Source organism: Portunus trituberculatus, chromosome 29 (genome assembly GCF_017591435.1).
Source record: "Portunus trituberculatus isolate SZX2019 chromosome 29, ASM1759143v1, whole genome shotgun sequence".
In the NCBI taxonomy this organism is placed as follows: domain Eukaryota; kingdom Metazoa; phylum Arthropoda; class Malacostraca; order Decapoda; family Portunidae; genus Portunus; species Portunus trituberculatus.
In genome coordinates, this window is record NC_059283.1 from 5,394,177 (window position 1) to 5,418,511 (window position 24,335).

At 41.1% G+C, this 24,335-nt stretch overlaps 1 protein-coding gene across 1 annotated transcript in view; it reads left to right on the forward strand.

Annotated features, from left to right (window-relative positions):
• Positions 1 to 4,434: 4,434 nt before the first annotated feature.
• Positions 4,435 to 24,335, forward strand: part of LOC123510420 (melanopsin-like) — an 85,166-nt gene continuing 65,265 nt past the window's right edge. Inside the window, exon 1 of the mRNA XM_045265595.1 lies at positions 4,435 to 5,055. The gene's annotated coding sequence lies outside the window, so the exon portion shown is untranslated. The remainder of the gene's footprint in view (positions 5,056 to 24,335) is intronic.

A 24,335-nucleotide genomic window follows, 5' to 3' on the forward strand; every position in this document is an offset into this window, starting at 1 on the left:
GAGGGCACTCAAGATAAACCACTTAATTTAGTTCAGAAGAGATTGTACTCCGCTTATACTCCCCCTCTCACTCCCCTCACTCCCCTCTCACTCCCCTCTCACTCCCTTCTAACTCCCCTCACTCTCTTCTCACTCCCTTCTAACTCCCCTCTAAATCTTCTCTAACCCCTCACTCCCTCCACTCCCCTCACTCCCTTGTAACTCCCTCTAACTCCCCTCGCTCCCTCCACTCCCCTCTCACTCCTCTCACTCCTTCCTCACTCCCCTCTCACTCTCCTCTCACTCCCCTCCCTCTCTTCTAACTTCCCTCTCACTCCCCTTATTCCCCTCACTCCCCTCTAACTCCTCTCTAACTCCCCCCACTTCCCTCACTCCCTCACTCCTCTCTAACTCCCCTCGCTCCCTCCACTCCCCTCACTCCCCTCTCACTCCCCTCTCACTCTCATTTTCTCTCCTAACACGACCATCACCAGCATCCATCCTTACCTATCTTCTCTCTCTACTACTATCTCTCTCTCTCTCTCTCTCTCTCTCTCTCTCTCTCTCTCTCTCTCTCTCTCTCTCTCTCTCTCTCTCTCTCTCTCTCTCTCTCTCTCTCTCTCTCTCTCTCAGCGGCACGTGCAGCGGTCCTTGCGTCCCCGTTGCCATCTGCAGAGAGAGAGAGAGAGAGAGAGAGAGAGAGAGAGAGAGAGAGTATATTTTTTCTTTTTTCTTTTTCTCTTGTATGAATGCAACTTTTGAGGGAGGCGTCTCACACACACACACACACACACACACACACACACACACACACACACACACACACACACACACACACACACACACACACACCTGCATTGCTGTTACGAAGTAGCCGTGAGTCGCGTCGTCTTCTAGTGACACTCATCCTACTATACCTGGTTACCTCACACACTACTTTCTTGACTTCAGCGGCGGGAAGGAGTGCTGCGTTGTGCGTGGCTGGTGCGTGGGTGGTGCGTGGCTGGTACGTGGATGGTGCGTGGCTGGTGCGTGGGCGGTTCGTGGGGTTTGCGTGGGTTGTGTGGGGGTGTCTGGTAAATTCTTGTGTCTCACGCCTAGTATGGTTTGAATGGTTGAAATGTCCAGGGTTTGAAAGGGAAAGCTTTAATTGAGTTAGGTTGAAATAAATTGCTTGATGACTTGGTGGAAATAGACACTTTGAGATACTATAAATGGAACGCCAACAATCTCTCTCTCTCTCTCTCTCTCTCTCTCTCTCTCTCTCTCTCTCTCTCTCTCTCTCTCTCTCTCTCTCTCTCTCTCTCTCTCTCTCATACACAAATGAACTAATTGTAGAAAAAATCAAGGTAGGTGAATAACAAACATCAGTCTTAAATCTAGAAATTTCTGTACCGGGTGCCCACCTGTGTATTCTCCCATCTTTGTATTTCCACCTTTGTATTTCCACCTTTGAATTCCCACCTTTGAATTCCCACCTTTGTATTTCCACCTTTGTATTTCCACCTTTGTATTTCCACCTTTGAATTCCCATCTTTGTATTTGCACCTTTGTATTTCCACCTTTGTATTTCCACCTTTGTATTTCCACCTTTGAATTCCCATCTTTGTATTTGCACCTTTGTATTTCCACCTTTGTATTTCCACCTTTGTATTTCCACCTTTGAATTCCCATCTTTGTATTTGCACCTTTGTATTTCCACCTTTGTATTTCCACCTTTGAATTCCCATCTTTGTATTTGCACCTTTGTATTTCCACCTTTGTATTTCCACCTTTGTATTTCCACCTTTGAATTCCCATCTTTGTATTTCCACCTTTGTATTTGCACCTTTGTATTTCCACCTTTGTATTTCCACCTTTGAATTCCATCTTTGTATTTGCACCTTTGTATTTCCACCTTTGTATTTCCACCTTTGTATTTCCACCTTTGAATTCCATCTTTGTATTTGCCCTTTGTATTTCCACCTTTGTATTTCCACCTTTGTATTTCCACCTTTGAATTCCCATCTTTGTATTTCCACCTTTGTATTTCCACCTTTGTATTTCCACCTTTGTATTTCCACCTTTGTATTTCCACCTTTGAATTCCCATCTTTGTATTTCCACCTTTGAATTCCCACCTTAGTATTCCCACCTTTGTATTTCCACCTTTGAATTCCCATCTTTGTATTTCCACCTTTGTATTTCCACCTTAGTTTTCCCACCTTTGTATTTCCACCTTTGAATTCCCATCTTTGTATTTCCACCTTTGAATTCCCATCTTTGTATTTCCACCTTTGAATTCCCACCTTAGTATTCCCACCTTTGTATTTCCACCTTTGAATTCCCGCCTTTGAATTCCCACCTTTGAATTCCCACCTTTGTATTTCCACCTTTGTATTTCCACCTTTGTATTTCCACCTGTCATATTCACTCATAACTTGGTCTAATTTCTTCAAAGGTTCTCAATGACTCTGCATTAACATACTGATTATGAAGTCCTACTGAGTGTATTCAATTAGCCTGTTCGCAGCTAGGGTCGTAGACACCTATCAGCGCTAGAATTTTTAATTGTCTCAGAATTCCTGGGTCAAAGGGGTGACTTAGCTAATCTGGAAATCGATGTGTAGAATAAAGTACAACATGAATGTGCATTTAAAATTAAAAGCATAATTCAATGTTATTATTCTAACTTGCTGGTGTATGAAAAGTCTTTGTTAATGAAATTATAAGATAAAGTTTAAAAACAGATAATCATTTTTATTTAAGTAAGTATGAGCACTAAAAATAAAATGATGCCAATTTCGGTTTCTGCATTTTATCTGAGAGTGTTGAAAAATATGGATATCACTGTCACGTCCTATATATAAAGATAATCAGTGAAATAAGAACAATCAGCACCGCTGGCGGACGTACGATGTACTAAAAACTTCGCGCCGTTAAGAAGACTGGTAAGGCTTGGAGTGTTGTGATTTGTTGTCAGCAGCTGACGATATCGTACCGGAAAGTCTGCGACACAATACTATGTTTTCTATGTACTGCATGGACTTGTCTGTTGTTTGCTACACTAAAATGAAATTATGTATCAGTATACATCCGATGATAATAGTATGAAATGATAAATTGCTTGCCTTGATACAATTTTATGCTGTTTTAAGAATATCATCTGAAATTATGAATTGAGCCTCAAACAATGTTATATGCAGTCAGTTATCATGAAATTAATTTACTTAAATTTTAGATGCATTTGTGTGCAACTATACACCCGTGTAAGCTTGTAAAACTTGCCTCAAAAAGTACTTATTTTCCAGCAAGAATTACAAAATCTAGCGCTGTCTGGCATCAAAACGCTGAGTGCGAACAGGCTAATTCTGTTCCCCTGTTTGAAATCTATTAATAACATTACCCGGATTATAACCCATCTTGATTACTAACTGTAGGAATGTTGCTTGGGTCTCCCTTGCTATCTCCCCTACACCGCTTAATTACATGAGGACAGACAACTTAAAGAATTACTTGCTTGTGGTGGTGGTGGTGGTGGTGGTGGTGACACATTTCCGTCACCATCATTAACTTAATTTCCAGAAAACTACAGAAAAGGTGTTTGTTTCTCAGTTATGGACTTGTTGGCTATTTGTTTCATTATATCCCCTCCTCTTCCTCCTCCTCCTCCTCCTCCTCCTCCTTCTTTGTGTCCTTTCTTTCTAATTGGCAGTGGCAATGTAACGACAATGTTGCAGATAATTACCTTGTACCTGAGAGAGAGAGAGAGAGAGAGAGAGAGAGAGAGAGAGAGATCGTATGACATAGCAAAAAATCTGGGAAGGGATTCCTGTCACGTATCGAATTGCAATCTTTTAAAAGCTCTATTCATACTTGAGTTAATCCGATTGGAGGAATAATCATATTGGTAATAAAAAGAATAACGTTTATTTACCGTTTCTTTAATATAATTCGTAGGAAAAACAAAAATGGCGGAACAATTTGAGTTTTCTGATATCTTCATAAACTTGTGAAGGAGGTTGACTCACACGGAAGAAAGGCAATAAGGATCAGAGAGAGAGAGAGAGAGAGGTGGGGGTAAGCATGTGTCGCTTGTCTCTCTTATCACATCAATATGTGCCTTAGGGGATAAACATGACCTTTTTTCCTGGTAGCAATCTATGTTCGAATCTTTGTGTGTGTGTGTGTGTGTGTGTGTCTCATAAACATTTCCTGTTGTAAATGTTTTCCTATCTATATGTTTTGTTTCTGCTTGCTTATTCGTGTCTTTGCTGTAACACACACACAAACACGCTCTCTCTCTCTCTCTCTCTCTCTCTCTCTCTCTCTCTCTCTTCGGTCTCCCTGTCACCGCCATGTGTCCCTCCTCGGACTTTGCCAGCGTCTCTGTCTCGTGTAATCTTTCACGGCCTCTTCTTCAATTGCTTTCCTGGGAGTGGTCAACTCATTCAGCGTGGGTGGCCGGACTCACCTGTGCCGCCTGGCGTGGCCTTGTCCCGTGGCTGTGGTTGGGGAGGGACTGGCGGTCCTCATATCGGGGAGGGCCGGCCCACTACTCAGGGTTGATCTCGGAGCGAGCGCCGCGGCACGTGAGGCGGCGTGTTGCGCGACGCGGGGAGCGGGAGGCGGGTGGGTGGAAGCGGGAGGCCACCCAGGCACCCTGAAGCCCTCAGTCCCAGAATGGTCGGCGTCGTGGCTGGCCGCGGATGGTGGTCGGGTCTCGGGTCTCAGCATGTGTGTCCGTCGCGAGGAGAGTGTTGGCTCGCCGCACTGATTCCCGATGCCCCTCGCATGCCGCCCCTGGAGCCTCGCCGCGCCAGCAGGTGACGCCCCTCCCGCCCTGGTGTGTCGCGGCGCGGCGAAGTAACAGGCAATCACTGCAGACTGACGCGTGACAGGCTGTGCAGCCCTCGGGGAATACACGTGTGAGTGAGCGATGCCTGTCGGGGACGCGGGTGAGGCTGGTCACTAACCCTGGGCATTGGTGGCCGCCGAGTGGTGCCACGGACACGGCGGCGCGGTAATGCCAAGGAGCGAGGCCCTTACCTGCCCGCCCCAACACCTGTCGCCTCAGGAGGTCGCCGCCCCGGGACAGGTGAGGCTCAGTGCTGTGTGCGTGTCGTGCACGTGTCGTCGTGTGTCGCTGACTATTGTCTGCCTGGCGTAGCCTGATTCACTTCAGTGCACCTACCCACTGTGCAAGGACACTTCCCTTTTTCTTGTCCCGAGCAGCGGCTATGCTACTCCCTCATTCCTGAAAGTATTTGGCGTGAGGGAAGCCAGCCCTGCATGATTACTGCAATAAATCCAGGGAAGGGCACTTGGGATGATGACGCCAGCGGCCTTACAAGTCACCGCGGGGAAGGATCAAGTACATCTGCAGGGAGTATTTCAGACACCCATGACGTGGTGAGGACGTGATAAGGAGAGCGAAAGGGAGAGAGGGCGGTGGGAGGAGGGCAAGGGTCATTAACTGGAGGCTGCAGGATTGTGAAAACTGGAGAGGACAGTGACGCGGCAGAGCGAGCCGTGAGGGGCGTGACTGGCGTGCGAGGCGTGAGGGTGGTGCAGGAAGCAGGCACTTATTGGCAGTGCGTGGGATGTGCACAGCTGAAACTACTTGGGACGCCAAACCTTCCTGCTGCTCACGGAAAAACACTCATGGGATTTATTTTCCATTCGCCTCTCAGCCCACCATTAATCTTCCCGTCACGCCGCTCAAGCAGGGACGATAGGAAAGAGAGATGAAGGAACAATGACGCAGTAAGAATCCAAGTAACAGTGCCACCATTTGATTCCGCTTACATGATCTTTTCTCTTCACCTTCTATTACCGCACTGAAGACTCACACATCTCAAATAAGAAGGGAAAAAAAAAGAGAAGTGGCAAGTAGAAAAAAAAATCTAAGCATCAGTGTTATTTCATTCCTCGTATGCAATCTCCTATCTATCCTCGGCTTTTTCCCAAGACACCTCTGAGCCACCTGAAGACACCCAAGAAAGAAAAAATAAAGAAGGATGCGAAGAAAAAGTGAAGTTGAAATCCAAAATGTCAGTGTTCTCATTTCCTTCCTGTCAGTTCACGTCCTCACCACAAAACACCATTGAAAAACACACTGAATTCCTGCACTGGACACAAAACTCATCGAAAAGTTACTGAACGCATCTGTCTGACCGTGTTTTATCTTGTCTTTCATTTCCTTTCACCATGCATGAGTCTCTTCCAGTGGTTTTCGTTCCTTGTATTATGTATTACGAACCACTATAAAACGCGGCCTTGAATTCCTCCTTATGTAAATCCTACCACACTGCTGTACTCTCGCGTGCGGCACCGGTCACCTTACTGTCGTGTTTGCGGGTGTTCGTGACGCGTGTTATCCCTGACGTATAAATGAGCAGCCGTATTTGTTTAACCTGACAGAAGTGAGCGTATGGGTAACATTGAGGGAAAAAGGTGACCAGTAATTCACACAGGTCAAGGTAGAGACTCGGAATAAGGTGTCATTGTAGCAGAGGTTATGATGTTAGCTTTGTTTTGATGGATGAGGTCACCCACAGGACAATACACAATTCACACTGATCAAGGTGGAAACTGAGAAAGATACGTTGATAATTTTGTGCGTAGGGAAGAAAAGGAAAACGTTATTCCGATGGAGACAGTCGTGTGGCTAACAATATAAACCTAGAGAAAGATTTGTTTATAATTTTTTGCGTAGAAAAATGAAGAAAAAATGTTATCCTAACGTAACTAGCAATATAACAGTAATGGTCAAGGTTAACTCCTGAAATAGCTACCTGCATAATTATTATGTGCGTAAGGCAAATATAACAAAAAAAAAAAAAAAAACGTTGCCATGGCGAAGATAATGGTGTGGGTAGAAATAATAGCCAAGATGATTAGAATTCCTGCAATTGTCTGTTTTACATGTCGAAAAAATAAAAGTCGAAAGAATTGCATTTTAAAAGTTTGCGTGTTGGTAAACTTTATTTTTCACAGAATACTCGTGTAGGTGACAGTATCTGGACAGCCAAGGAGACACGAGTACCGTAATCAACCACGATTAAATGAACTCTCAAAATAACATGATTCAAAAGTTTATACCGACAAAAGACTAGATAAAACATACAGGTTCTCAGAAAAATAATTATAGAAACACTTAAGAAAAAATAAATTTGACATAATGAAACTCTTACCTTGAAAATATTAAATGAGTGTGTTAGTGGGAATCTGGATCTTTATGAAGCAAGAAGAAGAAGAAGAAGAAGAGGAGGAGGAGGAGGAATGAAAGGAAGGTAAAGAGAAGGAAATAAAAATATCGTTCGGGAACATATTTCAAGTAACAGTCTAAATTATGAGACAGTAAGGCAAAAAAGGGTGGTTAATTTCACTGAAGGAGAAGGGAAAAGAGAGCAAAGAGATGACGTAAGGAGAGAAAAAGAAAACATTGGTTGGGGACACATTTCAGGCAAGAGTGTCCGTCATGAGAAGAAACGTCACGGGAAAGTGCTTGAAATTTCTTACTGAGAGGACGAAGGGAGATGAAGGATGAAAAGATAAGAGGGACCGGGGATAGACTGTACGAGGGAGAGGAAGATTAAAAAAAAAGTTAGGAAAAAACAATGGAAGAGTTGATGAAGGCATGAATAAAGATAAAGAGAAAAATGAAGGAATATGAGAAAAAAATAAAAAGGAGAGGAAGAGGATGAAGGATAAGGAAAGAGCCGAAGAAAGAAGAAATTAATGACATGAGTACAGATTTGGGAGTTACAAGGAAATACACTAAATTTGTTGCCATTTCTTTCTATTTTCCTTCTTTTCGCTCACGATGAAGAGAATTATGGTTTTTCTTATGATATTAATGTACTTTTTTTCCTTTTTTCCTTCTCTATTGCACTTCTCCTTTCCTCTCCTTCGTTTTCTTTAAGTGGCAGATGTCCATCTTTATTATGATAGATGACTCTCTCTCTCTCTCTCTCTCTCTCTCTCTCTCTCTCTCTCTCTCTCTCTCTCTCTCTCTCTCTCTCTCTCTCTCTCTCTCTCTCTTTTATGTTGTATCTTTTCCTCCTCGCATTTCATATACTTTCCCTTTGAGCATTGTACATTTTTGTTGTGTTTCCTGGTTCTGCATTGGCTGCGTCTATTCATGTTTTTGCGGCAGCGGATTCAAGCCGGGAGAGAATCATGTGACGTATTGTTTTCCTCGTCTCTCTCAATATTACAACACTGCTTTATTCTTTTTCATTTATTTATACACGTAAGGTATTCAGATCGCAGTACAAAAAAAATATACGGTGCAAAAAGATGCTACGTATAAACAATTTGATCCTCTTACGCACAAAGGGCCACTCGGCAAATCCTCTATTAAGATATAAAAACCTTCATTTCAACATATTTAAGCTCCCAGATTGCAAAGAATGAGTTTAAAGATGATATGTCAGCAACTTATTTTATTCAGCATTTTACGCACACTCTGATCCTCTTACTCACCGAAATCTGTATTGCACTGTATTTGTGTTCCCGGATGGCAAAGAATGGGTTTGAAAGTCAATATTTCGTCATCACATTCTTGTATTGGGCAGTTTATAAGGTGATCTCTTAACTCATCAAAACTTGCTCAATAAATTCTCTATGAATATTTACAAACCTTCATTTTAACATATTTAAGCTCCCACATTGCAACGAATGGGTTTAAAGTTAGTATTTGGTTAGTAATCTGCTATATTGTGTAGTTTATAGGAAATATTATCTTCTCTCCCACCAAAACTCATTCAACAAATCCTTTACGAACATTTTAAAACTACATTTGCCTTGTAATTAAGCTCACATATATAACAAAATAGGTTTAAACCACAATATTTCGTCATTAATTTGCTCTATTGTGCACGTTATAGGCAATTTGATGCTCTTACCCACCAGAACTCATTGAACGAACTTTTACGAACATACTGAAAACCCCATTTGCCTCGTATTCAAAAGATGATACTCCGCCAGCCATCTCCTACATTATGGTGACGATACTTTGCTCATGAAAACTACGTGATTATTAAAGGCTACTTGTCAACGGCGGCACTCGAGTAAATGAAGTCAAGTAAGCTTCGTGTGTTTGCGGAAGAGATGGAGAGGGATGAAGGAGGGGTGATGAAGGGATGAAGGGCTGATGGGGAAGAGAGGCTGGTCTGATTGAGAAAAGGAGATGGGGTGGATAGGGTACGCGCGAGAGGGATGGCAAAGATAGGGATTGATGAGGAAGAAATGAGGTTGTAGTTGAAGGATGAGGGAGGGATGAAGGGATGAAAGGAGAGGAAGGAAGAAGAGGGACCAGGGATAGATTGCACGAGGGAGAGGAAGATAAAAAAAAGTTATGAAAAAACAATGGAAGAGCTGATTAAGGCAGGAAGAAAGATAAAGACGAAAAACAAAGGAATATGAGAAAAAAAGAAACATACGAGGAAGAGGATGAAGGAGGAATAAGGAAAGAGCCATTGAAAGAGCGAAGGAAGGAGAGAAAGAAGAATAAAAGAAAATTGTAGAGAGAACGAAGGAGAGACTGAAGGAGGAAACAAGAAGAGACAGGAGGAGGAAAGAAGGAAGTACTGAAGGAGGAAGAAAAATAGATGACAGAAACAATGAGAAGGAAACGTAGATATGAAAAAAAAAAACTGAGAGAGGAACGAAGGAAGAACTAGTAAAGAAAACAATAATACAATGATAAAAAAAATAATAATAAAAGGAGATTGAAGGACGAATTGAGGAACTGGAAGAAATAAAAGAGACGATATCAGAAAGAACAAAAAAAAGAAAAGAAGAAAATTTGAGAGAGAACAAGAAATAAAAAAGAGAAAACTGAATAAAATAAAAAAGGACAAAAAAATTATAGAAACAAGGAAAAATAGAAACGAGAAGAAGTTAATAAAAGAACAAGGCAAGGAAGAATACAACAATAATTTCTAAAAACTGAACTTAACCATTTTGCAGAGAGCCATTCACGTAACTAATGCATATTGTGTGTCTTTCTTTGACTCCATTCATATCCATTCCTCTTTATCACTTTCTGTCATCTGGGAGTTCTAAGTCACGTGGCCTCGAGATGGAGTGCCTTGTGATACTTTCTCTCTTCTCTTTGCCTTTATTTTCCAGTCGCAATGATTGTTTTTTTGTGACGAGGCTCAACAGGTGGTGTCGTTTTAGTGGCGGCGGTGGTGGTGGTGGTGGTGGTGGTGGTGGCAGAGATAGATGGTGCTTGCAAGATAATGTTGTTTGGTTTTCAGAAGTGCTCAGAGTGGTGGAAAAATATTGAAGAGTTAAGTCCATTTTGGCATCAAGAAATTCGTCTTCTTTTCTTTATTTTCTTCTTTTTTTCTTCCATTTATTCATCCCTCTTTCGTTCTTTTCCTTTGTTTTCCTCTATTGGTCTATATGAATTGCTTAAAGTTGAAAAATGTAAAGAGTTTAGTTAATTTTGGCACCAAGAAATTCCTCTTATTTTCCTTCCTTTTCTTCTCTTTATTTCCCTTTATTCATCCATATTTCCTTCTTTTCCTTCATGTTTTCCTCTATTGATTTATTACAATTGCTTAAAATTGAAAAATATTAAGATTGGTGCCATTTTGGTATCAAGAAACTTCTCATCTTTTTTCTTCCTTTTTCTCTCTTTTTTCCTTTATTCATCCGCCTTTCGTTCTTTCCCTTTATGTTTTCCTCTATTGGTTTATTAGAATTGCTTAAAATTAATTCCATTTTGGCATCAAGAAAATCCAAGTCTTTTTTTTCCTTTTCCTCTATTTTTTTTTTTATTTTTACTGTGTCCTTTCTTTCTTTCCTTCATTTTTTCCTCTATTGTTTTGTTAGAATTACATAAAATTGAAAAATATTAAGAGCTATGTCCACTTTGGCATCAAGAAACTACACGTCTTCTTTTTCTTCCTTTTTCCTCTATTCTTTTTATTTTTCTGTGTCTTTCCCTTCTTTCTTTCAAATTTTCCTTTATTAGCTTGTTAGGAATACTTGGACCGGAAGCAAATTTGATAAGTCCATTTTCGCATCAAGAATTTGTGCATTTTTTTCTTTCTTTTCCTTTTTATTGTGTCCTATTAACATTTGTTTCTTTTCTTTCCTTCATGTGTCTCTTTTCCTTTAATTTGATCATATTTTCCGCTTCGTATCATTAAAGTTTAGTTCTTTCTTCCTGTTTTTTTTTATTATTTTAAGTTTTTCGTCATCCATTCGCTTTTTCCTCTTTCTTTTCTTTATTCAGACGTCATCCATTTCTTTTTATCTTCAATTCTTTCTTTTTATTCACGCGTTTCTTCCATTCGTAAAGCTTTGGATTTAAACCCTCTCTTTCTTCTTGCTTCCTTCCTTTCTCGTCTTTCTTCCATTCCCTTTTTCTTCCTTTCTTTCTATCTGCATTTCTTTACACACATCTTTCATAACTTCCTTTCCTCTTCTGCAACCACTTTTTCTTTTCTTCTCTCTCTCTCCTTCAGCTCATCCATCCACACATCCTTCCTTCCTATCTTCGTTTCCTTATACACTGTCTTTATAATCACCTTTTTTTCCCACTTCAGCCAACTCCTAACACCTTTCTTTCTTCCTCTCCCTCCCTTCCTCTCTCCCTCCCTGTTTCATTCTCCTCCTCTTCCCAACGCCCTCCACAAAACTGTCTACCTCAGCATTCTTCTCTCCCACCACCCGCCTCCTTCCTTCCCCCTCTCATGTTGAACCCTGAATCCGAGATCGATACCAAAAGAACGATGGACAACAATGAGTGAGAGGCGCCCTCGCTGGAGACAAAAGACGGGCGATACGCGGTCGAAGTGAGTCGAGTGAAGCTTCGAATATTCTCCTCTCCTGTACCTGCGGTGGGGAGTAAGGAGGCGTTGCAGGTGGTGTTACTGGAAGGGATCTGGTGATAGGAGGGTGTGTTAAGTGTAGATTGGTGTTTCGGGGTAATTTTTGTGGGTTTTCTTGCCTTTTTGTTGTATTATAAGGTATTGACAGCCTTGGTGGGGTTTAAACGTGCTAATTTGTGTTTTTGGTTCATTTTTCGTGGTTTTGTTTTACCTCCTGTTCTGTGAGAGGGTATTACTGGACCTGTTCTAAAATATTTCCACGATGCACTTATTCTATTTGAAAAGGTTCTAGTTAAAGTACACATGGATTTTTCAGGGTGTTTCAATGGTTGTAGTGATAAAGTAACGTGATTTCTGCCGCATTGATAGGAAATACTCTTTTCAGAACACGACCAGTCATCTCTGTGGCCTTAGAAAATAATCGTGGTGAGAGAGTAATGTTTTTGAATACGATCTTAACACCCTTAGTTGGGGATAAACTTGTGTGGTTTCGTGTTTTTGGGAACATTTTTTTCTTACTCTCTTTTATCATAACGTACTAACAGACGATAGACTATACACTGTTTGTCTACAGTGTGAGCGATATAAACTAAGAAACCCTGTGTTATTGAGCCTTCAAATGCTATTCCTTCCCTCTATCGCTGTATAAGGTATTAACTCCTTCAGTACTGGGACACAATTTTACCTTCAGATTTGGTTACAATTAGACCATTTTATCGACATTAGCAAGGATCTATGTATGTCAGAAGATTAATGGCCTGAGTCTTCACTATTTTAATCCCCCACATAAGTGTCTGAAGCTGTATAAAATCACTAAATACTAAGGTGAATAAATTTGAAAACACGTCATAGTAGTGAAGGGGTTAACAGTGCTTCAGGTGTCTATTCTTCCAGGTAGTCTTCAGGAAACACACTCTCTGTTATCGGCATGTCAGATTACCGCAGATTCTTTTCCCCAGTCTGATTCTACCCAGGTGAGGCGTAGATGGGTAGGATTTGTGGATAAATGGAGTACTGGCTGGCAGGGAAAAGCGTGGAGTGAAAGGAAGGAGTGGAAGCATGATCGGATTGAGAAAACTTTTGTAGTGGTTTGAATGTTGTGTGAGATTTAGATATGCTTTTATTGTTTCTCTCTCTCTCTCTCTCTCTCTCTCTCTCTCTCTCTCTCTCTCTCTCTCTCTCTCTCTCTCTCTCTCTCTCTCTCTCTCTCTCACGTGAGTTACAACACCTCTCAGGTAACGCCGTCACTTACCTGGCTGGCTCATTCCCTGGCCCTCCTCCTGTCACTCACCGGCCAATCAACGCAGCCCTCCTTGTTACGTGAGCTTTAAAGATCGTTAGGTCTGTCCTGCCTTTCTGAAGACCTGGGATTTTTTTCTATATAATTTTTCTTGTCATTTTTTTTCTTTTTTTCGTTTTCTTTTATTTAGTTTTTTTTTTGGGGGTTTTAGTTATATTCAAGAATTCAAGAGTCTTTTTCTTTTAATTCTTCTTATATTTTCTTTATTTTATGTTTTCTTGGTCAGATCTTTTTAATTTAATTTTTCTTGTCTTGCATTTTCTGGTTTTTTCTTTCTTGTTTTGTGTTTTCTTTTGTTTCGTGTTTGTTTTTTGATTCATTTGCTTGGTTAGATGATGTTTAAGAAATTGAGAGCCTTTTTCCCTTCTTTTTTTTCTTATATTTTCTTTTCTATGTGTTCGTGGTCAGGTTTTTTTTTATTTAATGTTTTTTACCAAGTTTTTTCTTGCCTTTCCTTTCTTGTTTTGTATTTTCTTTGTTTAGCATTTCTTTAGTTTTCTTGGTTAAGTGATGTTTAAGAAATCGAAAACCTTTCCCTGTTCTTTCTTGTATTTTCTTTTACGTTTTCTTTCTTATATCAGATAGGACATTCATTATAAATTTTTCTCAACTATCTTTAATCTTCCTTAAATGTCTGGGCACGTAAAATATATAAATCAATAATCACATCTTCACTTCGAGTCCCATATAAACACAATTCCATCTCTCTTTAATACATAGGAAGAGTTTCAAGGCCTCTCGTGTCGTCAAAATGATACTTAAGTGTGTAGAACGTGACTCCTCTCTTCTCTATGTACTTGGAATCGGATTAGACAGGAAGACTTATGTAATTCTATGGTCACTGTCTTCTGTCCTGGTGAGTGTGTAGGAGGTGGCTGGAGGTGGAGAGAAGGGTGAGGGAAGGTTCGTGGGTACAGTGGAGGGAGGGAAAAATTAACTAAAATGAATGGATTAGTATAAATGGTTCGAAAATATGACCATTTGTGTGTATCCTCAATGTTTTCTGTCCAGGTGAGTGGGTAAGGAGGTGGGGAGAGAGGAGGTGAGGGAAGGTTAATGGGTGTAGTGGAGAGAGAATGTGATGTGAGGGAGGGAAAAAATGAACTAAAATGAATGGATAAATATAAATGGTTTGAAAATATGACCAATCGTGTGTATGCTCAATGTTTTCTGTCCAGGTGAGTGTGTAAGGAGGTGGGGAGAGACGAGGTGAGGGAAGGTTCATGGGTACAGTCTAGGGAAAATGTGTGAGAGAAAAAAAAATAACTAAAATAAAGGAATAAATAGAAATGGTTTGAAAAAAAATGTCTTATTCTCCCTTTTCTGTCCTCAAATTATGATATTTTTTTGTTTATTTCTTTATTATTATCATTTTTTTTATTAGTTTGCTTCGATATGTCAAGTTTATCTGTCGAGAAATCAAAACGTTGACTTATTTCCCTAAGTTTTTCTCGTAATGTTTCCAATCATCCATTACCTCACTCAGTCTTTTCCCCTTTCTTTTGTTTTTTCCCTGTCAAGATCCTGCTTCTATTGATTTCCATGTCTCTGTGTCTGGCTGTCTGTCTGCTTACCTTTTCGTCTGTCTGTCTGGCTGTCTGTCTGTATGTTTGTTCTAACTATTTGTTTCATTCTTACTTTGCTTTTCTTTTTCTTCTTCTTCGTGTGTGTGTGTGTGTGTGTGTGTGTGTGTGTGTGTGTGTGTGAATTCTTTGAATTCTTTGTCTAGCAGCAGTGATTGGAGTGCTCTTAACAGAAAGAAGCATTTGTACCCCTCCCCCCATACTCTCTCTCTCTCTCTCTCTCTCTCTCTCTCTCTCTCTCTCTCTCTCTCTCTCTCTCTCTCTCTCTCTCTCTCTCTCTCTCTCTCTCTCTCTCTCTCTCTCTCTCTCTCTCTCTCTCTTGATATGACCTTATTTTTCACTGCATTTTGTGTCTACTTTTTTCCTTTCTTTTCTTCTCTCATGTTTTCTTTCCTTCTTGTTTTGCATTTACTTTCTTCTTTCTCTTACTTTTTTGCATATTTTTTCTTTCCATCCTTCCTTCCTTCCTTCCATCCATCCATCCATCCATCCATCCATTTATCCTTCAGCTCCATCTATGTATCTTTCCTTCTCTTCCTTCCTTCCTTCCTTTCTACAGCTTCCCAATATAAATCATCCTTCCAGTACCTTTCCCATAAACTTTCCCTTCCTTCCCTATACACTGAGACACTAATCTCTCACACCCTCCTCAGTCCCCACTCACAACCCGCCTTGAATACTTACCAAAGCGTTTTAATTCCTCTTCCTCCTTTCCTGTTGTCCAAATTTTCTCGTGTCACGTTCAGAGAGAGAAAGATGGGAGGAGGAAGAGGAGGAGAGAGATGAGGAAAACGAAGAGAAAAGTTTAATAAGTTGTTAGGAGAAGATGAAAGTGAGCAGGAGGAAAATACGAGAAAAATAATAAAAGTGTAGCGGAGGAAGAAGAGGAGGAGGAGGAGGAGGAGGAGGAGGAGGAGGAGGAGAGGAGGAGGTCATAGAAAAGAAAGAAGATGGCGAGAGTAAGGAAGAAGAAAATCGAATCATTGGAAAACTAGGTAAAGTAGAAAAGAGAGAGGATGAGGAGGAGGAGGAGGAGGAGGAGAAGAGAAGAAGAAGAGGTGGATGAGGAGGAGAAAGAGGAGGAGGAGGAGGAGGAGGAGGAGGAGGAGGAGGAGGAGGAGGAGGAGGAGGAGGAGGAGGAGGAGGAGGAGATGAAGAAGGTGGAAGAATTTTTTTTTTTTTTTAATCTATTATAGCTTGAGTTTTGTCCGTGTAATGTGATTTTGTTCATTCTCTCTCTCTCTCTCTCTCTCTCTCTCTCTCTCTCTCTCTCTCTCTCTCTCTCTCTCTCTCTCTCTCTCTCTCTCTCTCTCTCTCTCTCTCTCTCTCTCTCTCTCTCTCTCTCTCTCTCTCTCTCTCTCTCTCAGGTGAAAGAGTACGAATGCAAATCTTATATAAGGCAAGTGAGGGGAATGTGAGAAGGAGAGAGAGATAGAGAGAGAGAGAGAGAGAGAGATGAGGGTGATGACGGAGAAACGGGCGAGGGTTGGATAAGTGGGCAATGTATTACTGGGGATCTGTGTTAAGGGAAGGCGTAAAAGGGGCGTGTATTAGTGTGTGTGTTGCTATATGAATCTGTATACCACGACACCTCCACCTCTCTCCTAAGGCTTTGATGTAAGTGACACGGGCTTTTCAAGTGTGTGACTCCATTGATAGATTGACTTGATTTCTACGTTATGATTAGTAGTGCATGTTTCGCTGTGTGAGTCTCTACACTACGACGCCTTTATGACTTTCCCAAAGGTGTAATTAAACTGACACTAAATTTTCAAGGGTATTTTAGTGATAGCTTGACAAGACCTCGACGTTATGAGTAGGAGAAACGTTCATAACCCGGCTAATTAACTCTACAGTCTTGAAAATTGTCGTGGTGAAAGAGCGAAGTGTTTCTAAATATGGGTTTATGACGTTTTGAGAATTATAATAACATTGTTTGTCTATTTGTCTGCCGCACTAATGTTAGACACTGTTCTGTTATTCTTTTGTGTATTTTGGTCATTGTAATAAAGCCTTAATTAATCTGCTTGCTTCATTTTGTGTCTTGGGGCTTAGATACTTCTCTTGCCTTGAGCTATCGCAAATATTTCCAGCAGTAAAGGAGAAAATTAATCTGGTTTCCCGTTTACAGTCTATTTTCTAACTATTTTGCCTTAAGCTCTCGCCAATGTTTGTCAGTTTGAAAAGACAAAATGCACTAGTGTTCGTATCTTTCATTTTCCAGATACCAACCCTCCTCGGAGCTCTCGTGTGTATATCTGACGGTGCAAATTGAGTAAACTTTATATACTTTCTCCGTTTTCTCTCGTGCGTGTTCATGCAAGCAATTATTACAGAACTAGGAGATTGAAATGGAAAAAAATAGCAGGAAAATAATGAAAATAGACAAGATAGCTTTCCTTAGCTGAAATACACGTGACTGCGGCTTTCTCCTCCTCCTCCTCCTCCTCCTCCTCCTCCGAATTCTGCCGTCATTCAACACTCCTTATAGGATAACTAAACTATCCTTTGATCTTCATAGGACGTAACCCAAGACCTTCGCGCTTAAGCCTCTTTCTCCCCTCCTTTATGTAGATACTTCCCTCTCCTCCCCCCTAAACACACACACACACACACACACACACACACACACACACACACACACACACACACACACACACACACACACACACACACACTCACTCTCTCTCTCTCTCTCTCTCTCTCTCTCTCTCTCTCTCTCTCTCTCTCTCTCTCTCTCTCTCTCTCTCTCTCTCTCTCTCTCTCTCTCTCTCTCTCTCTCTCTCTCTCTCTCTCTCTCTCTCTCTCTCTCTCTCTCTCTCTCTCTCTCTCTCTCCGGTTTTAATTAGTTAGTGTAATTAGTTTATTTACAAAATGACGAATCGTGTACCTCTTAATACAATATTAACAAAATTATGTAAATGAACACTGATGAAAATAACACTAAATTAAAGAGCTTGTTTCTGTCAGTTAGCTAAATAAAACTATGATGAAATTTTCGCACACACACACACACACACACACACACACACACACACACACACACACACACACACACACACACACACACACACACACACACACACACACACACACACACACACACACACACACACACACATATATACAGACCACTCCTGTGCCACATAACCATCGCCTCACCTTCCACACCTTTGCTCTCTCTCTCTCTCTCTCTCTCTCTCTCTCTCTCTCTCTCTCTCTCTCTCTCTCTCTCTCTCTCTCTCTCTCTCTCTCTCTTCCCCTTAGACCGTCAGCATGAAAGGATGTCAATTCCTGATGTGTCATATGCATTCTTAGACTTATTGATGTTTGGAGAGAGAGAGAGAGAGAGAGAGAGAGAGAGAGAGAGAGAGAGAGAGAGAGAGAGAGAGTGGTAAGAGAGGAAAGAAGGGAGAGGGAGAGGGAGTGGTAAGAGAGGGAGTAAGGGAGAGATATTGGAAGATTAGTTTACGTGACTTTTTAAATCAAGTTTTCCAATTTTGTCATGTTAGCAAAACTCATAAATTTTCAAATTTTTAATGTAAGGAAATGGATGTATGTATGGATTAATTTTGCTACCTACTACTACTACTACTACTACTACTACTACTACTACTACTACTACTACTACTACTACTACTACTACTACTACTACTACTACTACTACTACCACCACTTTCTTTCTACTTTCTGCTTCTACTTCCACTTCTACTCTACTCTACTTCTACTCTACTACTACTACTACTACTACTACTACTACTACTACTACTACTACTACAACAACAACAACAACAACAACAACAACAACAACAACAACAACAACAACAACAACAACAACAACTACTACTACTACTACTACTACTACAAGAACAACAATATCTACACTACAACAACTACATCTACAACAACTATAACTGCTACTACAATTACCTCCTCCACCACCACCACAAACATGGGATGGGAAGACACTGGCTTGGGTAAACTTACGAGGTTTTCTATTCAAGTATTTACGTCAAAGCTTCGGCAACTGGAGACCACAACAGAAGGTGAAAGGGCCGTTTTCTTTCGTGGGATTTCAGTGGGGGTGGCTTCGTTATTTTTGGAGAAGCACTGATATGTTTTCCATTTACCTTTCCAGAGAGAGAGAGAGAGAGAGAGAGAGAGTTGATCTGTTTTTTCATTTCTTTTTAAGATTTTTTCTTTTCTTTTCTCTCTCTGTCTCTTATCTTTTCTCAGTCAAGGCTCTCATTCCGCAGTTTGTATAAAAGTCCTCTATCTCTCTCTCTCTCTCTCTCTCTCTCTCTCTCTCTCTCTCTCTCTCTCCTGGTCAGATATTAATTCTTGACTTGTATTTCAACATTTTTCGTCTACTTTTATTTTTTCCCAATATTTTTCCTCTTCAGTTCATTTTAATATTTCCCCTTCACTTATTTTTTTCCCTATATTCTTCCTTTCGATTTCATTTCAATAGTTTTCCCCACTTTACTTTAATATTTTGTTCTTTACTTTGATTTTTTTCCCCTTATATATTTTTCCTTCCCTCAGTATTACCATTTTTTTTTTCACTCAGATTTCTAACTTGGAAAATTCTCATTAGTATTCTTATTGGGAAAACCGGAAGACTTCATCAATTTTTCCTGATATTCTTTCCTTTTCCAGCGATTTTGTGATAGGAAGTGAAGGAGGAGAGAGGAGGAGAAGGAGGAAGAAGAGGAGAAGGAGGATTAAATAAAAGAAACTCGTATTTGTCATTCTTATAAATTTCTAAGATCATTAAATAAACGAGAAGTAGGAAAGTAAACAACCAGTGCTATACCTCCTTCTCTTCCTCTTCTCCTTCCTCCTCTTCCTCTTCTTCCTCCTCTAGGTAAATGTAAGAACCAGTGCTGTAGCTTCTCAGTGTGTAGCTCCTCCTCTTCCTCTTCCTCCTCCTCTTCCTCTCCCTCCTCCTGTTGCTCCTCGTGTTATAGCTCCTCCTCTTCTTCTTCCTCCTCTAGGTAAATGTAACAACCAGTGCTGTATCTCCTCCTCTTCCTCCTCTTCTTCCTCTCCCTCTTCCTCTAGTTAAATGTACCTCAGTAAATCAATTTTACAAAAGGAAGCAGCCAATCAGAAAACAGATATTAGGATTGTATGTAGCTGGAGATTGATTAATTTTATATTTCTCTCACTCTCCTCTCAAATTCCTTGTTGCTTTTTATCTATCCATGGTACTACTTTCTATGCGTTCATTTGTGTTCCATTGCGTCCCTCCTCTCCCTCCAATTAGAGATCCTGCTACAAACTTCTTGAAAAACTTCGAAGAGAGTAACGACTAGATTGAGTGAAAAGTTATATCGGATTTCTCTGCCTCACATAAGACGAGGGTTCCTCATTCTAGGCCAGGCTGAAAGTAGCTACTGGAGGTCGCTGGAAGTCCGGAAGGGAGTGGGAGGGAGGACTCGAGAAGCTATACTGAAAAATGTCAAGAAAAGAAAGTACGAGTTTTTATGTGTGGGTCTTTGAGAGTTTGATGAGTAAGTTATAGAGGATACAGGCAGTGAATAGATGGAATTAATGACATAAAGATACCATTCTGAGATTATTTGACAGTAGTAGTAACAATAACAACAGTAGGAGCAGTAGTAGTAGCAGTATCAGCAGTAACAGTAGCAGTAGTAGCAGTAATAGTAGCAGTAGTAGTAGTAGCAGCAGCAACAACATATCACAACGAAAAACCACAAAAAGAAATCAGTAATAATCGTCAGGAGATAATTTGTAGACCTGAGAGACAAAATCCGTAGATTTGGAAGAAAATCTGTAGACATAAGACGAGGAAATAATAGACCAGAGGAGAAAATCTGTAGACTTCAGAATATATAGACTTGAGGCGAGAAAATCTGTAGACTTAAGAAGAGAAAATCTGTAGACCTGAGAAAGACACACCGCCGAGCCTTCGTCACTTGAGGGTCTTCAGGGTCAAGGCGCCGCAGGGTACTCCAGGGAAGGTTGAGGCCGCGACGTTACGTAATGAACGGAAACGAGGGCAGACAAAACCCTATCTTTTAAATGCAGGACCCTGGATGGCTGCCAGACTCTTCCCCTCTCTCTCTCTCTCTCTCTCTCTCTCTCTCTCTCTCTCTCTCTCTCTCTCTCTCTCTCTCTCTCTCTCTCTCTCTTCTCTCTCTCTCTCTCTCTCTCTCTCTCTCTCTCTCTCTCTCTCTCTCTCTCTCTCTCTCTCTCTCTCTCTCTCTCTCTCTCTCTCTCTCTCTCTCTCTCATCCAACTATATCTTGTTTACATTGTCGTCTCCGCATTTCCTGCTCCTCCTCCTCCTCCTCCTCCTCCTCCTCCTCCTCCTCCTCCTCCTCCTCCTCCTCCTCCTCCTCCTCCTCCTCTGCTATTGCCACCTCTTCATCTTACCTTTACCTCTTCAGCTTTCTTTTTTTTTTTCCTCCGCTGTCTTTTCTTTTTCTTGTCTTTCTGCCTCCTATCCCATTCCTTCTTTCCCTCACCATCTCCTCGTATCTATCTCTTCCCTTCCTTTCATCCTGTTGACTTCCTTATGTCTATTCCTTTCCTCTGCTTCCTACTCATCTCCTTCACTCATCACCAACTGCACCATCCTTATATTTGTTTACTGCCTCCCCTTACATCCTTCCTCCGCTCATTCACTCCTGCGACTTCACCTCATTTTCTCTTCCTCTGTCCTTCGCCCACACACACCCCGATTGCTGTTTGTAGGAGAAAATTGTTTGTTATTTCGTCCAAAAATTTCATCTCGTGTCGTGATCAGATGTATGTGGAAGTTTCAGGGATAATTTAATTGGTGATGAGTGTGAGGCGAGAGTTTGGCGTGGGGTGTTGTGTGTTGAAATACCTGTGTTGCCTCAAGTGTTAGTGAGAGTGCGTTGGCTGCAGTTAATTGAGTTTGTAACATGCTTTTAAGTGTATAGACTAACTTGCCTTGCTCCTCCTCCTCCTCCTCCTCCTCCTCCTCTTCTTCTTCTTCTTCTTCTTCTTCTTCTTCTTCTTCTTCTTCTTCTTCTTCTTCTTCTTTTTCTTGTGCTTGTTTTTGTTGTTGTTGTTGTTGTTGTTGTTGTTGTTGTTGTTGTCCTCCTCCTCCTCCTCCTCCTCCTCCTCCTCCTCCTCCTCCTCCTCCTCCTCCTCCTCCTCCTCCTCCTCCTCTTCTCGATTACATTTCTCCATTATTGCCTCTTAGTGTTGCTGCTTCACTTAATTTTTCTTGCCACCACCACCACCACCGCCGCCAGCACCTCCTCCTCCTCCTCCTCTTCCTCCTCCTCCTCCTCCTCCTCCTCCTCCTCCTCCTCCTCCTCCTCCTCCTCCTCCTCCTCCTCCTCCTCCTCCTCCTCCTCCTCCTCCTCCTCCTCCTCCTCCTCCTTCTCCTCCTGCTCCTCTCAACTTTGTGTTCTATTTTTCTCTTCCTTTTTCGTTTTCCTCCTCCTCCACAACCTACTTCTCCTAATCCTCCTTTTCTTCCTCCTCCACATCACCTCATTTTTCGTTCTCTTATCCCACCTTCTCCTCCTCCTCCTCCTCCTCCTCAGTCACCTCCTCTTTATCATGCATCTCCTCCTCTACTTTTTTCGTTCTTCTCCTCCTCCTCCTCCTCCTCATCCTCCTTCACAACATCCTCCTTCGAATCCTTCCACTCTTTCTCCTCTTCTTTCATTACTGTGCAATCCACCACCACCACCACCACCACCACCACCACCACCACCACCACCACCACCTACCTAGCCAAGTACTAGAAATATCCGTCATACGTTTCTCTTCATATTTGCTCCCCATGGCGGTAAATATGTGATGCAATTTCTTTCTAGTCACTCTGAAGACATTTCCCCGCAGCTGCAACAGGGAGATGGAGTGAAAAAGTGTTACTGTACATTTTCTGTGTGATCAGCTATGTGAGGTTATTGGTAGATGAGTGTGGTGGTGGTAGTGGTAGTGGTGGTGGTGGTTGAGGTGGGCTTGTGTTTTTATTGACATTTTCATATTAATTTTCTCGTTCATTAACCTTTCTCTCTCTCTCTCTCTCTCTCTCTCTCTCTCTCTCTCTCTCTCTCTCTCTCTCTCTCTCTCTCTCTCTCTCTCTCTCTCTCTCTCTCTCTCTCTCTCTCTCTCTCTCTCTCTCTCTCTCTCTTCTCAGTGAACATGATTGAAAGAACAAAGAAATACTACCACCACTACTACCAACACTACTACCACCACCACCACCACCACCACCACCACCACCACCACCACCACCACCACCACCACATCCTCCTCCTCCTCCTTCCTCCTTTAACATTTTTTTTCTTATTAAACTCCCATTGCTTAGCCTGGCATTAACTCTAACTCCCTCTTGTTAGCATCGGTCTCCCTTCAGCCTCATTGTTATCACCTGCGGGCTGGGCCTTACCTGCACGCTAATCAGTGTAATGAGGCAGAGGGAGAGCGGCGGGAGGCTGCTGGGTGGTTCTGACGGAGTGAAGCGTGACTCTCTGCTCTCCTTTCTCCCTCCTCTTGATGTTAAACTTAAAATGTTACTGTGTTGAAAGGTGGATGTGTAGATGTGTGTGTGTGTGTGTGTGTGTGTGTGTGTGTGTGTGTGTGTGTGTGTGTGTGTGTGTGTGTGTGTGTGTGTGTGTAGTGTGTGTGTGTGTGTGTGTGTGTGTGTGTGTGTGTGTGTGTGTGTGTGTGTGTGTGTGTGTGTGTGCGCCTCTTGTTGACTCGTGTTAAAATGTTGGTGTGTGTGTGTGTGTGTGTGTGTGTGTGTGTGTGTGTGTGTGTGTGTGTGTGTGTGTGTGTGTGTGTGCGTGTGTACGTATATATTAGTATTGAAAAAAGTCTTTGTAAGTATATGGATGATGGAAAAAGAAAGTTTCATACTAATATTACAAAAAAAAAAAAAAATGCCATATGTATTAGTATTGCAAAAAAAATATATTGTTAGGAATAGAGTAAGAAGTAAGAATGAGTTAAGAGAGACAATTACAATAAGGTGAACTACACACTAAAAGAAAGGAAATGCTTATAACTATTACGAAAAAAAAAAGAAAATAAAAGGATGTAAAGAAAATACACATTATCATACTAAGAGGAAATAAAAAGAGACAAAAATAAGAGAAAGAAAACGCGATTATTGTAACAAAAAAGATAAGATACATGAAAGTAAGGAAAAGAAAATGTGTATCACTATAAAAAGACAATTAACACAAGAAAAATACAATAAGATACATGGAAGAAAAGGAAAAAAATGTGTATCACTTAAAAGACAAAAAACACGATAAGATACATGGAACAAAAGGAAAGAAAATGTGTATCACTAATAAAAGAGAAATAACTCAAGAAAAACAAATAACAAGGGGAACAAGGGAAAGACACCTCATAAGAGTGAAGTGAGGCGGAAGTAAACAACAATGATATGAAATAAACCTCTCAAAGATTTCACATTTTCCTTTCCTTTCAGATTCTAAATTAAAATTCCTCGAAATAAACTGCATAACATCTCGGTCTGGATTTTAATTAGGTTTATTAATGTTTATTACTTCGTTTTAATGTTTTATTTCAGTTTATTACTTTGTTCATTTTATTAATTTATTATTCTTTTTAGCGGGAATTATGTCATTTCTCTCTCATCCGTCTCAACCTTTTCA